The sequence below is a fragment of the Macaca nemestrina genome, chromosome Y, assembly GCF_043159975.1.
Source record: "Macaca nemestrina isolate mMacNem1 chromosome Y, mMacNem.hap1, whole genome shotgun sequence".
Classification (NCBI taxonomy): domain Eukaryota; kingdom Metazoa; phylum Chordata; class Mammalia; order Primates; family Cercopithecidae; genus Macaca; species Macaca nemestrina.
Window position 1 is genome coordinate 14,390,816 of NC_092146.1, and position 14,804 is coordinate 14,405,619.

Here is a 14,804-nt window from a genome sequence, read left to right on the forward strand (position 1 = left end):
ACAAAGAAGTTTCTCAGAAAGCTTCCCTCTCCTTTGTAACGGAGGATATTTCCTTTGGCCCCGTAGTCCTCGAAGGGGTCTGAAATATCAGTTTCCAGATTCCACAGAAACAGGGGTAGCCAACGGCTCCATGAAGCACAGGTGTAATTCAGTGAGTTGAAGTCACACATCACAAAGCAGTTTCTCAGAAAGCTTCTGTATTTTTGTTTTCGAGCTGAGGTTATTTGTGGTCTCGGAGCTCCACTGTGTGTCTTAGAGCAGGTTCTGCGAAAACACTGTTAGCAAGCTTCTCCATGGAAACAATGATAGAATTCTGTGAGCCGAATTCACCCACAGCAAAGGAGTTTCTGAGGAGAAACTCCTTTGAGTTTCTGAGGAGAATCCTCCCTGCGGATTTGTCTGAGTCTCGAGATTTCACGATTCACCATGGGATTCAACGCTATCCACGATATCACTCGTGAGATTCTACAAACACAGTGCTAGCAAACTCCTCCAGGAAGGAGTGGTGTAACCCTGTGAAATGAATTCACACATCACGAAGCAGTTTCTCAGAGAGCTTCCTTCCGGTTTTTCTCGGAGGATAGTTCCTGTCCCCCTATACTCTTCAAGCCCATCCGAAATTATGAGTTCTCAGAATCCACAAAAACCGTGCTAGGAAACGGCTCCAAGACCCAGTGATGCAACTCCGGGAGCTGAAGTCTCGTATCTGAAAGCAATTCCAGAGGAAGCTTCTTTCATTTCTTATCTGAGGATATTTCCTTTGTCACCGTAAGCTGCATAGCGCTGAGAAGTATCTCGTCGCAAACTTCAAGAAAACGAGGTGCTGGCAAACTGATCACTGAAGAGAAAAGTGTAACTCCGTGAGGCGCATTCACACACCGCAAGGCAGTTTCTCAGAAAGCTTCTTTCCGGTTCTTATCTGAGGATATTTTCTGTTCCCCGTAGCCCACAATGAGCTCCCAAAGATCACTTTGCAGAATCCACGGCAACGGTGTTAGCAAACCGCTACGAGAAGGTAAAGGTGAATCTCTGTGTGGTGGATTCAACATCACAGAGCAATTTCTGAGACAGCTTCTTTCTAGTTATTATCGGAGGATGTCTCCGTGTTCACCATGGGCCTCAATGCGCCCCCAAATATCACTTTGCAGATTCCACGGAAACAGTGTTAGCGAACGGCTTCCTGAAGACTCGGTTGTAACTCTGTGTGATGAATTCACGTATCACAGAGAAGTTTCTCACGCAGCTTCGCTCACGTTTTGCATCGAGGGTATTTCAGCGTAGGCCTGAATTCGAACCAAAGTAGCCCTCCTCAGGTTCCTCAAAGACCGTGTTAAATGACTCTTCCATGAAAGGGGCGTGTAACTCTGTGAGATGAATTCTCACATCACAATCCAGTTTCTAAGACAGCTTCTTTCTCATTTTATCTGAGGATATGTCCTCTGTAAGCTTCATTGCGCTAAGAAATATGCCATGGCAGATTTCAGGAAAACTGTGTTAGCAAGTTGATCACTGAAGAGAAAACTGTAACTCCGTGAGTTGCATTCACACATCCCGACGCCGTTTCTCAAAACACTTCTTTCCTGTTTTTGTCTGAGGACATTTCCCTTTTCACCATAGGCCTCAATGAGCTCCCAAATATCCCTTTGCGGAATCCATGAAAACAGTGTTAGCATACTGCTACAAGATGGTAAAGGTGACGCTCCGTGTGGGGAATTCAACATCACAAAGCAATGTCTGAGACGGCTTCTTTCTAGTTATCATCTGAGGACGTTTCCGTTTGCACCATGGGCCCTGAATGCGCCCCCAAATATCGCCTTGCAGATTCCAGGAAAACAGTGGTAGCAAACTGCTTCCTGAAGATTCAGCTGTAACTCTGTGTGTTGAATTCACGTAGCACAGAGAAGTGTCTCACACAGCTTCTCTCACGTTTTTAATTGGGGATATGTCCTTCCTCAGCGTAGGCCTCAATTCCATCCAAAGTAGCCCTTCTCGGGTTCCTGAGAGACAGTGTTAAACGACTGCCCCACGAAACGCCGGTGTGACGCTGGGAGATGATTTCACACATCGCAAACCAGTTTCTAAGAAAGCTTCTTTTCATTTGATCTGAGGAGATTTCCTTTGTCCCCGTAAGCTTCATTGCGCTAAGAAGCATCCCAAGGCAGATTTCAAGGAAACTGTGTGAGCAAACTGGTCACTGAAGAGAAAAGTGTCACTCTGGGAGTTGCATTCGCACATCGCAACGCAGTTTCTCAGAACGCTTCCTTCCAGTTTTTATCGGAGGCTATTTCCTTTTCCCCGTAGCCCTCAATGAGCTCCCAAATATCACTTTGCGGAATCCAGGAAAACAGTGCTAGCCAACTGCTACAAGAAGGGAAGGTGAATCTCTGTGTGGTGAATTGACACATCACAAAGCAATTTCGGAGACAGCTTCTTTCTCGTCACGACCTGAGGATGTTTCCGTTTTCACCGTGGGCCCTCAGTGCGCTCCCAGATAGCACTATGCAGATTCCACGGAAACGGTGTTAGCAAACTGCTTCGTGAAGACTAAGTGGGAACTCTGTGAGATGAATTCACGTTTCACTGAGAAGTTTCTCACAAAGCCTCTTTCCAGTTTTCATTTCACGATAGTTCCTTGGTCACCATGAGCTTCATTGCGCTGAGAAATAGCCCAGTGCAGATTGCAATCAAACAGTGTTAGCAAACGGGTCAGTGAAAAGGTGCGTGGAAGTCTAGGAGTCGCATTCACATGTCACAATGCAGTTTCTCCGAAGGCTTCTTTCCAGTTTGTATCTGAGGACGTTCCTCTTTTCACCATATCCCTCCGTGGGCTCCCAAGAGTGGTGTAAGCCTTTGAAATGAACTCACACGTCACAAAGCTGTTTCTCAGAAAGCTGCACTCCGGTTTTTCTCGGAGGATATTCCCTTTCTCCCCACACTCTCCAAACCCATCCGAAATATCGGTTCTCAGAATCCACAAAAACAGCGCTGGGGAACGGCTCCAAGAAACAGTGATGTAACTCGGTCAGATGAAGTCACGTATCTGAAAGCAATTTCTGAGGAAGCTTCTGTCATTTTTATCTGAGGATACTTCCTTTGTCACGGTAAGCTGCGTAGCTCCAAGAAGTCTCCCATTGCGGATTTCAAGGAAACGGTCTTGTCAAACTCATCACTGAAGAGAAAAGTGTAACTCTGTGAGGTGCACTCACACAGCGCAATGCAGTTTCTCACAAAGCTTCTTGCCAGTGTGCATCTGAGGCTATTTCCTTTTCACCGGAGCCCTCAATGAGCTCCCAAATATCGCTTTGCAAATTCCACGAGAACAGTCTTCGCGAAGGGCTTCAGGAGGAGAAAGCTGCAATTCTGTGAGATGAATTCACAGATCACAAAGAAGTTTCTCAGAAAGCTTCCCTCTCCTTTGTAACGGAGGATATTTCCTTTGGCCCCGTAGTCCTCAAAGGGGTCTGAAATATCAGTTTCCAGATTCCACAGAAACAGGGGTAGCCAACGGCTCCATGAAGCACAGGTGTAATTCAGTGAGTTGAAGTCACACATCACAAAGCAGTTTCTCAGAAAGCTTCTGTATTTTTGTTTTCGAGCTGAGGTTATTTGTGGTCTCAGAGCTCCACTGTGTGTCTTAGAGCAGGTTCTGCGAAAACACTGTTAGCAAGCTTCTCCATGGAAACAATGATAGAACTCTGTGAGCCGAATTCACCCACAGCAAAGGAGTTTCTGAGGAGAAACTCCTTTGAGTTTCTGAGGAGAATCCTCCCTGCGGATTTGTCTGAGTCTCGAGATTTCACGATTCACCATGGGATTCAACGCTATCCAAGATATCACTCGTGAGATTCTACAAACACAGTGCTAGCAAACTCCTCCAGGAAGGAGTGGTGTAACACTGTGAAATGAATTCACACATCACGAAGCAGTTTCTCAGAGAGCTTCCTTCCGGTTTTTCTCGGAGGATAGTTCCCGTCCCCCTATACTCTTCAAGCCCATCCGAAATTATGAGTTCTCAGAATCCACAAAAACCGTGCTAGGAAACGGCTCCAAGACCCAGTGATGCAACTCCGGGAGCTGAAGTCTCGTATCTGAAAGCAATTCCCGAGGAAGCTTCTTTCATTTCTTATCTGAGGATATTTCCTTTGTCACCGTAAGCTGCATAGCGCTGAGAAGTATCTCGTCGCAAACTTCAAGAAAACGAGGTGTTGGCAAACTGATCACTGAAGAGAAAAGTGTAACTCCGTGAGGCGCATTCACACACCGCAAGGCAGTTTCTCAGAAAGCTTCTTTCCGGTTCTTATCTGAGGATATTTCCTGTTCCCCGTAGCCCACAATGAGCTCCCAAAGATCACTTTGCAGAATCCACGGCAACGGTGTTAGCAAACCGCTACGAGAAGGTAAAGGTGAATCTCTGTGTGGTGGATTCAACATCACAGAGCAATTTCTGAGACAGCTTCTTTCTAGTTATTATCGGAGGATGTCTCCGTGTTCACCATGGGCCTCAATGCGCCCCCAAATATCACTTTGCAGATTCCACGGAAACAGTGTTAGCGAACGGCTTCCTGAAGACTCGGTTGTAACTCTGTGTGATGAATTCACGTATCACAGAGAAGTTTCTCACGCAGCTTCGCTCACGTTTTGCATCGAGGGTATTTCAGCGTAGGCCTGAATTCGAACCAAAGTAGCCCTCCTCAGGTTCCTCAAAGACCGTGTTAAATGACTCTTCCATGAAAGGGGCGTGTAACTCTGTGAGATGAATTCTCACATCACAATCCAGTTTCTAAGACAGCTTCTTTCTCATTTTATCTGAGGATATGTCCTCTGTAAGCTTCATTGCGCTAAGAAATATGCCATGGCAGATTTCAGGAAAACTGTGTTAGCAAGTTGATCACTGAAGAGACAACTGTAACTCCGTGAGTTGCATTCACACATCCCGACGCCGTTTCTCAAAACACTTCTTTCCTGTTTTTGTCTGAGGACATTTCCCTTTTCACCATAGGCCTCAATGAGCTCCCAAATATCCCTTTGCGGAATCCATGAAAACAGTGTTAGCATACTGCTACAAGATGGTAGAGGTGACGCTCCGTGTGGGGAATTCAACATCACAAAGCAATGTCTGAGACGGCTTCTTTCTAGTTATCATCTGAGGACGTTTCCGTTTGCACCATGGGCCCTGAATGCGCCCCCAAATATCGCCTTGCAGATTCCAGGAAAACAGTGGTAGCAAACTGCTTCCTGAAGATTCAGCTGTAACTCTGTGTGTTGAATTCACGTAGCACAGAGAAGTGTCTCACAAAGCTTCTCTCACGTTTTTAATTGGGGATATGTCCTTCCTCAGCGTAGGCCTCAATTCCATCCAAAGTAGCCCTTCTCGGGTTCCTGAGAGACAGTGTTAAACGACTGCCCCATGAAACGCCGGTGTGACGCTGGGAGATGATTTCACACATCGCAAACCAGTTTCTAAGAAAGCTTCTTTTCATTTGATCTGAGGAGATTTCCTTTGTCCCCGTAAGCTTCATTGCGCTAAGAAGCATCCCAAGGCAGATTTCAGGGAAACTGTGTGAGCAAACTGGTCACTGAAGAGAAAAGTGTCACTCTGGGAGTTGCATTCGCACATCGCAACGCAGTTTCTCAGAACGCTTCCTTCCAGTTTTAATTGGAGGCTATTTCCTTTTCCCCGTAGCCCTCAATGGGCTCCCAAATATCACTTTGCGGAATCCAGGAAAACAGTGCTAGCCAACTGCTACAAGAAGGGAAGGTGAATCTCTGTGTGGTGAATTGACACATCACAAAGCAATTTCGGAGACAGCTTCTTTCTCGTCACGACCTGAGGATGTTTCCGTTTTCACCGTGGGCCCTCAGTGCGCTCCCAGATAGCACTATGCAGATTCCACGGAAACGGTGTTAGCAAACTGCTTCGTGAAGACTAAGTGGGAACTCTGTGAGATGAATTCACGTTTCACTGAGAAGTTTCTCACAAAGCCTCTTTCCAGTTTTCATTTCACGATAGTTCCTTGGTCACCATGAGCTTCATTGCGCTGAGAAATAGCCCAGTGCAGATTGCAATCAAACAGTGTTAGCAAACGGGTCAGTGAAAAGGTGCGTGGAAGTCTAGGAGTCGCATTCACATGTCACAATGCAGTTTCTCCGAAGGCTTCTTTCCAGTTTGTATCTGAGGACGTTTCTCTTTTCACCATATCCCTCCGTGGGCTCCCAAGAGTGGTGTAAGCCTTTGAAATGAACTCACACGTCACAAAGCTGTTTCTCAGAAAGCTGCACTCCGGTTTTTCTCGGAGGATATTCCCTTTCTCCCCACACTCTCCAAACCCATCCGAAATATCGGTTCTCAGAATCCACAAAAACAGCGCTGGGGAACGGCTCCAAGAAACAGTGATGTAACTCGGTCAGATGAAGTCACGTATCTGAAAGCAATTTCTGAGGAAGCTTCTGTCATTTTTATCTGAGGATACTTCCTTTGTCACGGTAAGCTGCGTAGCTCCAAGAAGTCTCCCATTGCGGATTTCAAGGAAACGGTCTTGTCAAACTCATCACTGAAGAGAAAAGTGTAACTCTGTGAGGTGCACTCACACAGCGCAATGCAGTTTCTCACAAAGCTTCTTGCCAGTGTGCATCTGAGGCTATTTCCTTTTCACCGGAGCCCTCAATGAGCTCCCAAATATCGCTTTGCAAATTCCACGAGAACAGTCTTCGCGAAGGGCTTCAGGAGGAGAAAGCTGCAATTCTGTGAGATGAATTCACAGATCACAAAGAAGTTTCTCAGAAAGCTTCCCTCTCCTTTGTAACGGAGGATATTTCCTTTGGCCCCGTAGTCCTCGAAGGGGTCTGAAATATCAGTTTCCAGATTCCACAGAAACAGGGGTAGCCAACGGCTCCATGAAGCACAGGTGTAATTCAGTGAGTTGAAGTCACACATCACAAAGCAGTTTCTCAGAAAGCTTCTGTATTTTTGTTTTCGAGCTGAGGTTATTTGTGGTCTCGGAGCTCCACTGTGTGTCTTAGAGCAGGTTCTGCGAAAACACTGTTAGCAAGCTTCTCCATGGAAACAATGATAGAACTCTGTGAGCCGAATTCACCCACAGCAAAGGAGTTTCTGAGGAGAAACTCCTTTGAGTTTCTGAGGAGAATCCTCCCTGCGGATTTGTCTGAGTCTCGAGATTTCACGATTCACCATGGGATTCAACGCTATCCAAGATATCACTCGTGAGATTCTACAAACACAGTGCTAGCAAACTCCTCCAGGAAGGAGTGGTGTAACCCTGCGAAATGAATTCACACATCACGAAGCAGTTTCTCAGAGAGCTTCCTTCCGGTTTTTCTCGGAGGATAGTTCCCGTCCCCCTATACTCTTCAAGCCCATCCGAAATTATGAGTTCTCAGAATCCACAAAAACCGTGCTAGGAAACGGCTCCAAGACCCAGTGATGCAACTCCGGGAGCTGAAGTCTCGTATCTGAAAGCAATTCCCGAGGAAGCTTCTTTCATTTCTTATCTGAGGATATTTCCTTTGTCACCGTAAGCTGCATAGCGCTGAGAAGTATCTCGTCGCAAACTTCAAGAAAACGAGGTGCTGGCAAACTGATCACTGAAGAGAAAAGTGTAACTCCGTGAGGCGCATTCACACACCGCAAGGCAGTTTCTCAGAAAGCTTCTTTCCGGTTCTTATCTGAGGATATTTCCTGTTCCCCGTAGCCCACAATGAGCTCCCAAAGATCACTTTGCAGAATCCACGGCAACGGTGTTAGCAAACCGCTACGAGAAGGTAAAGGTGAATCTCTGTGTGGTGGATTCAACATCACAGAGCAATTTCTGAGACAGCTTCTTTCTAGTTATTATCGGAGGATGTCTCCGTGTTCACCATGGGCCTCAATGCGCCCCCAAATATCACTTTGCAGATTCCACGGAAACAGTGTTAGCGAACGGCTTCCTGAAGACTCGGTTGTAACTCTGTGTGATGAATTCACGTATCACAGAGAAGTTTCTCACGCAGCTTCGCTCACGTTTTGCATCGAGGGTATTTCAGCGTAGGCCTGAATTCGAACCAAAGTAGCCCTCCTCAGGTTCCTCAAAGACCGTGTTAAATGACTCTTCCATGAAAGGGGCGTGTAACTCTGTGAGATGAATTCTCACATCACAATCCAGTTTCTAAGACAGCTTCTTTCTCATTTTATCTGAGGATATGTCCTCTGTAAGCTTCATTGCGCTAAGAAATATGCCATGGCAGATTTCAGGAAAACTGTGTTAGCAAGTTGATCACTGAAGAGACAACTGTAACTCCGTGAGTTGCATTCACACATCCCGACGCCGTTTCTCAAAACACTTCTTTCCTGTTTTTGTCTGAGGACATTTCCCTTTTCACCATAGGCCTCAATGAGCTCCCAAATATCCCTTTGCGGAATCCATGAAAACAGTGTTAGCATACTGCTACAAGATGGTAGAGGTGACGCTCCGTGTGGGGAATTCAACATCACAAAGCAATGTCTGAGACGGCTTCTTTCTAGTTATCATCTGAGGACGTTTCCGTTTGCACCATGGGCCCTGAATGCGCCCCCAAATATCGCCTTGCAGATTCCAGGAAAACAGTGGTAGCAAACTGCTTCCTGAAGATTCAGCTGTAACTCTGTGTGTTGAATTCACGTAGCACAGAGAAGTGTCTCACAAAGCTTCTCTCACGTTTTTAATTGGGGATATGTCCTTCCTCAGCGTAGGCCTCAATTCCATCCAAAGTAGCCCTTCTCGGGTTCCTGAGAGACAGTGTTAAACGACTGCCCCACGAAACGCCGGTGTGACGCTGGGAGATGATTTCACACATCGCAAACCAGTTTCTAAGAAAGCTTCTTTTCATTTGATCTGAGGAGATTTCCTTTGTCCCCGTAAGCTTCATTGCGCTAAGAAGCATCCCAAGGCAGATTTCAAGGAAACTGTGTGAGCAAACTGGTCACTGAAGAGAAAAGTGTCACTCTGGGAGTTGCATTCGCACATCGCAACGCAGTTTCTCAGAACGCTTCCTTCCAGTTTTTATCGGAGGCTATTTCCTTTTCCCCGTAGCCCTCAATGAGCTCCCAAATATCACTTTGCGGAATCCAGGAAAACAGTGCTAGCCAACTGCTACAAGAAGGGAAGGTGAATCTCTGTGTGGTGAATTGACACATCACAAAGCAATTTCGGAGACAGCTTCTTTCTCGTCACGACCTGAGGATGTTTCCGTTTTCACCGTGGGCCCTCAGTGCGCTCCCAGATAGCACTATGCAGATTCCACGGAAACGGTGTTAGCAAACTGCTTCGTGAAGACTAAGTGGGAACTCTGTGAGATGAATTCACGTTTCACTGAGAAGTTTCTCACAAAGCCTCTTTCCAGTTTTCATTTCACGATAGTTCCTTGGTCACCATGAGCTTCATTGCGCTGAGAAATAGCCCAGTGCAGATTGCAATCAAACAGTGTTAGCAAACGGGTCAGTGAAAAGGTGCGTGGAAGTCTAGGAGTCGCATTCACATGTCACAATGCAGTTTCTCCGAAGGCTTCTTTCCAGTTTGTATCTGAGGACGTTCCTCTTTTCACCATATCCCTCCGTGGGCTCCCAAGAGTGGTGTAAGCCTTTGAAATGAACTCACACGTCACAAAGCTGTTTCTCAGAAAGCTGCACTCCGGTTTTTCTCGGAGGATATTCCCTTTCTCCCCACACTCTCCAAACCCATCCGAAATATCGGTTCTCAGAATCCACAAAAACAGCGCTGGGGAACGGCTCCAAGAAACAGTGATGTAACTCGGTCAGATGAAGTCACGTATCTGAAAGCAATTTCTGAGGAAGCTTCTGTCATTTTTATCTGAGGATACTTCCTTTGTCACGGTAAGCTGCGTAGCTCCAAGAAGTCTCCCATTGCGGATTTCAAGGAAACGGTCTTGTCAAACTCATCACTGAAGAGAAAAGTGTAACTCTGTGAGGTGCACTCACACAGCGCAATGCAGTTTCTCACAAAGCTTCTTGCCAGTGTGCATCTGAGGCTATTTCCTTTTCACCGGAGCCCTCAATGAGCTCCCAAATATCGCTTTGCAAATTCCACGAGAACAGTCTTCGCGAAGGGCTTCAGGAGGAGAAAGCTGCAATTCTGTGAGATGAATTCACAGATCACAAAGAAGTTTCTCAGAAAGCTTCCCTCTCCTTTGTAACGGAGGATATTTCCTTTGGCCCCGTAGTCCTCGAAGGGGTCTGAAATATCAGTTTCCAGATTCCACAGAAACAGGGGTAGCCAACGGCTCCATGAAGCACAGGTGTAATTCAGTGAGTTGAAGTCACACATCACAAAGCAGTTTCTCAGAAAGCTTCTGTATTTTTGTTTTCGAGCTGAGGTTATTTGTGGTCTCGGAGCTCCACTGTGTGTCTTAGAGCAGGTTCTGCGAAAACACTGTTAGCAAGCTTCTCCATGGAAACAATGATAGAACTCTGTGAGCCGAATTCACCCACAGCAAAGGAGTTTCTGAGGAGAAACTCCTTTGAGTTTCTGAGGAGAATCCTCCCTGCGGATTTGTCTGAGTCTCGAGATTTCACGATTCACCATGGGATTCAACGCTATCCAAGATATCACTCGTGAGATTCTACAAACACAGTGCTAGCAAACTCCTCCAGGAAGGAGTGGTGTAACCCTGTGAAATGAATTCACACATCACGAAGCAGTTTCTCAGAGAGCTTCCTTCCGGTTTTTCTCGGAGGATAGTTCCTGTCCCCCTATACTCTTCAAGCCCATCCGAAATTATGAGTTCTCAGAATCCACAAAAACCGTGCTAGGAAACGGCTCCAAGACCCAGTGATGCAACTCCGGGAGCTGAAGTCTCGTATCTGAAAGCAATTCCCGAGGAAGCTTCTTTCATTTCTTATCTGAGGATATTTCCTTTGTCACCGTAAGCTGCATAGCGCTGAGAAGTATCTCGTCGCAAACTTCAAGAAAACGAGGTGCTGGCAAACTGATCACTGAAGAGAAAAGTGTAACTCCGTGAGGCGCATTCACACACCGCAAGGCAGTTTCTCAGAAAGCTTCTTTCCGGTTCTTATCTGAGGATATTTCCTGTTCCCCGTAGCCCACAATGAGCTCCCAAAGATCACTTTGCAGAATCCACGGCAACGGTGTTAGCAAACCGCTACGAGAAGGTAAAGGTGAATCTCTGTGTGGTGGATTCAACATCACAGAGCAATTTCTGAGACAGCTTCTTTCTAGTTATTATCGGAGGATGTCTCCGTGTTCACCATGGGCCTCAATGCGCCCCCAAATATCACTTTGCAGATTCCACGGAAACAGTGTTAGCGAACGGCTTCCTGAAGACTCGGTTGTAACTCTGTGTGATGAATTCACGTATCACAGAGAAGTTTCTCACGCAGCTTCGCTCACGTTTTGCATCGAGGGTATTTCAGCGTAGGCCTGAATTCGAACCAAAGTAGCCCTCCTCAGGTTCCTCAAAGACCGTGTTAAATGACTCTTCCATGAAAGGGGCGTGTAACTCTGTGAGATGAATTCTCACATCAAAATCCAGTTTCTAAGACAGCTTCTTTCTCATTTTATCTGAGGATATGTCCTCTGTAAGCTTCATTGCGCTAAGAAATATGCCATGGCAGATTTCAGGAAAACTGTGTTAGCAAGTTGATCACTGAAGAGAAAACTGTAACTCCGTGAGTTGCATTCACACATCCCGACGCCGTTTCTCAAAACACTTCTTTCCTGTTTTTGTCTGAGGACATTTCCCTTTTCACCATAGGCCTCAATGAGCTCCCAAATATCCCTTTGCGGAATCCATGAAAACAGTGTTAGCATACTGCTACAAGATGGTAAAGGTGACGCTCCGTGTGGGGAATTCAACATCACAAAGCAATGTCTGAGACGGCTTCTTTCTAGTTATCATCTGAGGACGTTTCCGTTTGCACCATGGGCCCTGAATGCGCCCCCAAATATCGCCTTGCAGATTCCAGGAAAACAGTGGTAGCAAACTGCTTCCTGAAGATTCAGCTGTAACTCTGTGTGTTGAATTCACGTAGCACAGAGAAGTGTCTCACAAAGCTTCTCTCACGTTTTTAATTGGGGATATGTCCTTCCTCAGCGTAGGCCTCAATTCCATCCAAAGTAGCCCTTCTCGGGTTCCTGAGAGACAGTGTTAAACGACTGCCCCACGAAACGCCGGTGTGACGCTGGGAGATGATTTCACACATCGCAAACCAGTTTCTAAGAAAGCTTCTTTTCATTTGATCTGAGGAGATTTCCTTTGTCCCCGTAAGCTTCATTGCGCTAAGAAGCATCCCAAGGCAGATTTCAAGGAAACTGTGTGAGCAAACTGGTCACTGAAGAGAAAAGTGTCACTCTGGGAGTTGCATTCGCACATCGCAACGCAGTTTCTCAGAACGCTTCCTTCCAGTTTTTATCGGAGGCTATTTCCTTTTCCCCGTAGCCCTCAATGAGCTCCCAAATATCACTTTGCGGAATCCAGGAAAACAGTGCTAGCCAACTGCTACAAGAAGGGAAGGTGAATCTCTGTGTGGTGAATTGACACATCACAAAGCAATTTCGGAGACAGCTTCTTTCTCGTCACGACCTGAGGATGTTTCCGTTTTCACCGTGGGCCCTCAGTGCGCTCCCAGATAGCACTATGCAGATTCCACGGAAACGGTGTTAGCAAACTGCTTCGTGAAGACTAAGTGGGAACTCTGTGAGATGAATTCACGTTTCACTGAGAAGTTTCTCACAAAGCCTCTTTCCAGTTTTCATTTCACGATAGTTCCTTGGTCACCATGAGCTTCATTGCGCTGAGAAATAGCCCAGTGCAGATTGCAATCAAACAGTGTTAGCAAACGGGTCAGTGAAAAGGTGCGTGGAAGTCTAGGAGTCGCATTCACATGTCACAATGCAGTTTCTCCGAAGGCTTCTTTCCAGTTTGTATCTGAGGACGTTTCTCTTTTCACCATATCCCTCCGTGGGCTCCCAAGAGTGGTGTAAGCCTTTGAAATGAACTCACACGTCACAAAGCTGTTTCTCAGAAAGCTGCACTCCGGTTTTTCTCGGAGGATATTCCCTTTCTCCCCACACTCTCCAAACCCATCCGAAATATCGGTTCTCAGAATCCACAAAAACAGCGCTGGGGAACGGCTCCAAGAAACAGTGATGTAACTCGGTCAGATGAAGTCACGTATCTGAAAGCAATTTCTGAGGAAGCTTCTGTCATTTTTATCTGAGGATACTTCCTTTGTCACGGTAAGCTGCGTAGCTCCAAGAAGTCTCCCATTGCGGATTTCAAGGAAACGGTCTTGTCAAACTCATCACTGAAGAGAAAAGTGTAACTCTGTGAGGTGCACTCACACAGCGCAATGCAGTTTCTCACAAAGCTTCTTGCCAGTGTGCATCTGAGGCTATTTCCTTTTCACCGGAGCCCTCAATGAGCTCCCAAATATCGCTTTGCAAATTCCACGAGAACAGTCTTCGCGAAGGGCTTCAGGAGGAGAAAGCTGCAATTCTGTGAGATGAATTCACAGATCACAAAGAAGTTTCTCAGAAAGCTTCCCTCTCCTTTGTAACGGAGGATATTTCCTTTGGCCCCGTAGTCCTCGAAGGGGTCTGAAATATCAGTTTCCAGATTCCACAGAAACAGGGGTAGCCAACGGCTCCATGAAGCACAGGTGTAATTCAGTGAGTTGAAGTCACACATCACAAAGCAGTTTCTCAGAAAGCTTCTGTATTTTTGTTTTCGAGCTGAGGTTATTTGTGGTCTCGGAGCTCCACTGTGTGTCTTAGAGCAGGTTCTGCGAAAACACTGTTAGCAAGCTTCTCCATGGAAACAATGATAGAACTCTGTGAGCCGAATTCACCCACAGCAAAGGAGTTTCTGAGGAGAAACTCCTTTGATTTTCTGAGGAGAATCCTCCCTGCGGATTTGTCTGAGTCTCGAGATTTCACGATTCACCATGGGATTCAACGCTATCCAAGATATCACTCGTGAGATTCTACAAACACAGTGCTAGCAAACTCCTCCAGGAAGGAGTGGTGTAACCCTGTGAAATGAATTCACACATCACGAAGCAGTTTCTCAGAGAGCTTCCTTCCGGTTTTTCTCGGAGGATAGTTCCTGTCCCCCTATACTCTTCAAGCCCATCCGAAATTATGAGTTCTCAGAATCCACAAAAACCGTGCTAGGAAACGGCTCCAAGACCCAGTGATGCAACTCCGGGAGCTGAAGTCTCGTATCTGAAAGCAATTCCCGAGGAAGCTTCTTTCATTTCTTATCTGAGGATATTTCCTTTGTCACCGTAAGCTGCATAGCGCTGAGAAGTATCTCGTCGCAAACTTCAAGAAAACGAGGTGCTGGCAAACTGATCACTGAAGAGAAAAGTGTAACTCCGTGAGGCGCATTCAAACACCGCAAGGCAGTTTCTCAGAAAGCTTCTTTCCGGTTCTTATCTGAGGATATTTTCTGTTCCCCGTAGCCCACAATGAGCTCCCAAAGATCACTTTGCAGAATCCACGGCAACGGTGTTAGCAAACCGCTACGAGAAGGTAAAGGTGAATCTCTGTGTGGTGGATTCAACATCACAGAGCAATTTCTGAGACAGCTTCTTTCTAGTTATTATCGGAGGATGTCTCCGTGTTCACCATGGGCCTCAATGCGCCCCCAAATATCACTTTGCAGATTCCACGGAAACAGTGTTAGCGAACGGCTTCCTGAAGACTCGGTTGTAACTCTGTGTGATGAATTCACGTATCACAGAGAAGTTTCTCACGCAGCTTCGCTCACGTTTTGCATCGAGGGTATTTCAG